The sequence below is a fragment of the Crocuta crocuta genome, unplaced genomic scaffold (genome assembly GCF_008692635.1).
Source record: "Crocuta crocuta isolate KB4526 unplaced genomic scaffold, BGI_CrCroc_1.0 scaffold30, whole genome shotgun sequence".
Lineage (NCBI taxonomy): Eukaryota > Metazoa > Chordata > Mammalia > Carnivora > Hyaenidae > Crocuta > Crocuta crocuta.
This window is the reverse complement of record NW_027528345.1, coordinates 695,287-698,856: the sequence shown is the minus strand read 5'-3', so window position 1 is coordinate 698,856 and position 3,570 is coordinate 695,287. Positions and strand designations below refer to the sequence as shown.

Sequence of the window (3,570 nt, the reverse complement as noted above, 5' to 3'; positions counted from 1 at the left end):
TTCTGCAGTGGCTGCACCAGTTATTCTTATCAACTACTCTCATCAGAGTACAAGGGTTCTCTTTTCTCCATACCCTCACCTACACTTGTTATTTCTTGTCTTTTTGATACTAGCCATTCTAACTGGTATGAGGTGATATCTCATTGTGATTTTGATTTGAATCAATGAACTTTGATTGTTATGTAACCTACTCATTCTTCTTTCATTTATAAAAACATTTAAGAGGAAATTAATGTGGTTTTATTTTATTTTTTTCTGACATTATTGTAATTTCATTCAAACTATTCTAGTTGCAGTTCAACAATGAGAATACTGTATTTAATATTCTTTTAAAACTTGGGGAGCCTGAGTGGCTCAGTTGGTTAAGCATTTGACTCTTGGTTTCAGCTTGTGAGATCGAGCCTGGGGTGAAGCTCTGTGCTGACAGTGCAGAGCTTGCTTGAGATTCTATCTCTCTCTCTCCCTCCTCTACTTATATGCACTCTCTCTCTCAAAATAAATAAGCATTAAAAAAAACTCAATCAGTACAGTACTGTTGACATAATACTATCTTTTTTTTTTAATTATTAGAGTCCAGTCTCTGGACTGATACAGTCCATTTTTAATGTTTAATGTAAGTGATTTCTAAAGAATGAAATTTTCTCCTTTATTCAGGATGTGTTTTCTTTTCTTTGTCTTATTTTATATGTAAATGTAAATATATATAATGTAATTATATATAAAATCAATATTCATGAAAGGGAATGAGAAAAGGAAAGAATCTTTGTTAATATGCTCATGAAAATCTCAAGATCCTGCAAACCCTCTGTGATGGTGCTAACCCTTTGAGAACATCGCGACTTAGAAAAAGAAGTGGAAGAGAGAGGACTGACATAACTTATGTCTCTTATGTCAATTATCCCAGTCCTAGTGAACTGTCAATAACAAGTCACAATATACCAGAATTTTATGGCAACCCAACTGTGTCAAAAAGGTTGATATGTAAATTCTATGGGTAATGATTAGATTGTTTTTTGGCTAAGGAAAAGGGAACCAAAAGTGCACTTAATAGAATATGTAGAGAAGGTTGCATCTCAGATTTGTGGTTAGAATTAATGGCCCTGCAACAGTTTGCTCTTGGTTCTGTTTGACTAATATAAATAAATGACTCTAAGTAAATCCAAGAGCCGTGAGTGACTCTTGGGCAGTGCCGGCTGCCACTCGCCTGCACGCCTCGTAACCATGCCTCGCAAAATTGAAGAAATCAAGGATTTACTGCTCACGGCCCGGCGAAAGGATGCCAAGTCTGTCAAGATCAAGAAAAACAAGGATAACGTGAAGTTTAAAGTCCACTGCAGCAGGTACCTTTACACACTGTCATCACAGACAAGGAGAAGGCAGAGAAACTGAAGCAGTCGCTGCCCCCAGGTTTGGCAGTAAAGGAGCTGAAAGGAACCCGGCACTGATTTGAACTATATTAAAATTTTTAAAATTCTTCAAAATCAATCAATCAATCAAAGAAAACCAGATTCTTGTATAAAAGTGGCTTAAACTGCTTTTTGAGGAATCTTCAATGGTATACTACTAAGGCTTAATTGATACCATTCTTTACATAGACAAAGCCAAATGTTTTTCTTTTTAAAAAAAGTTTATTTTGAGAGAGAGAGAGCATGCGAGTTGGGAAGGGGAAAAGAGAGAGGGAGAGAAAAGAATCCTCACCAGGCCCAGTGCTGTCAGCACAGAACCCAATGCAGTACTCAGCTCCACAAGCCATGAGATCATGACTTGAGTCCAGATTGAGAGTCGGACACCTAACTGACTGAGTCACCCAGGTGTCCCAAGCATTTTTTAAAAATTTTATTTTGAGAGAGCAAGAGAGAACACGTGTGCAAGTGAGAGAGAGGAGGGGGAGGGAGAGAGAGAGAGAGAGGGAGAGAATCTTAAGTAGGTTCTAGCCTCAGTGTGGAGCCTGACACAGGGTTCGATCCCATGACCCTGGGATCATGACCTGGCTAAAATCAAGAGTCAGATGCTCAACGTACTGAGCCACCCGGGTGCCCATAATTTCTTATCTCTAAGAGATGGTGACTGTTTCCTACAGATAGACACCATATGGTCAGAGCTATTGTTAAAATATTCAAATGCTTCCATAATGGTTGGTCAATAGCTGTTTCACTGAGCTGATCCTGTGTCCCTCCTGCTATTCTGTTGCTCTCCTTAACCCCTCCACCAGGACCCCTCAGATCTCCCTAAGTTCTAGCAAATGGCTAATATCTGTCATCTCTGGGGTCTTCAGGACCCTGCTTCAAGCTGTGACCCATACGGGTTCTGACATGGTCACCATGTGCTGAACTGTTGTTTAAATATTTTAAATACAATCCTTTTAAGCATCGCTTTCAAAATGATTTCTTTGGAGCTCAAACTCTGGGTAATTTCTTTAATTTCTTAAGTACTATGGATAGTCTTTAAAAATCTTTGAGGCAGACACTTAAACGTCCAATATGAGCACATGTTTTCCTATCATTAATATTATATGATCTTTGAGGCAAATGATTACCATTGATGTCATCAATTAATCAGAAAGCACTACGGTAGCATTTTTGTCTTTGTCTCTTTGTGTCTAAGTGAAACTTAATGAACTTTCAGGAATTTGTATAGTGAGGGTTTGATGCTTGTGAGGGAGAAAAACGAAGGAAATCTTGTTCTGAGGCTTCTGATGGCTTGAACATTTAAACGTGTTTTCTTGTTTATTAGAGTCTGAAAAACCTGTGTTCAACTAAGAACTCTTTCCCATGGGGAACAGAATTGATGCAGGCTGTTACTTTTCACATACACTACCTTATCTGCAGGTAATAGTTTGCCCTGATTCTACAACCTTCCCCGAGGATACGTGCCCGTGTTCTGCGACTTTGTCAGGCCTGTGCTTCCTCATCTCCACACGCTCCGTTTGTTGCAATTACCTACCCGTTCTTGCCTCCTGTTCCTGTTTCTGCAGTGCCCAGGACAGTGCTGGGTATGCAGAGAGATCCGGAAATGAAAGTGGGGGTTGAGCAGGTGGAGAGAAACGTAGTATCTACCAAACAATTTCTACCAAATACAGTAAGCCTGTCTGCTTGCAGCAGCTTCCTCCAGTGCGTTAGAAGCCGTTTCTAGCAGAGGACCTTGGGGCGCCTGTCTCCCCTGTGGAACAGGGCCAGGAACTAGAAGGAAGGGCAGGATGTCGCCGTGGGGAGGCCACGTGGGGGCTCTGCCCCCTGTGACCGGTGCACCATCACCACGTCCACCACGGCTCCCTCCTTCCCTGTAGATGATTTAGCCCTGGCTTTCATAATGTAACCAACTGTCCTAGAACAAAAGGTTTCGTCAGTCAGTTACCTTTGAAAAATGTCCTAGGCCATAGTCACCTCTTGCACGTTCAGTGTGCATTGCTCCTCATTAAAACCTCTGAAAAAGTCCCACAGAAAAGAAATCTAGCTAGGTTTGGGTAGCCCAGCATTTCCTAAGTTTTATTGGAACACAGACTACGTTCATTTCAAGAAAGACCTACTTGCATCTCAACAGATGAAACGCTGCACAAAAATGTGAGCAGGA

General features: G+C 40.9%; 1 pseudogene; it reads left to right on the top strand.

Annotated features, from left to right (window-relative positions):
• Positions 1 to 1,221: 1,221 nt before the first annotated feature.
• LOC144222940 (large ribosomal subunit protein eL38 pseudogene) lies at positions 1,222 to 1,445 on the top strand (annotated as a pseudogene).
• The last annotated feature ends 2,125 nt before the right edge of the window (positions 1,446 to 3,570 follow it).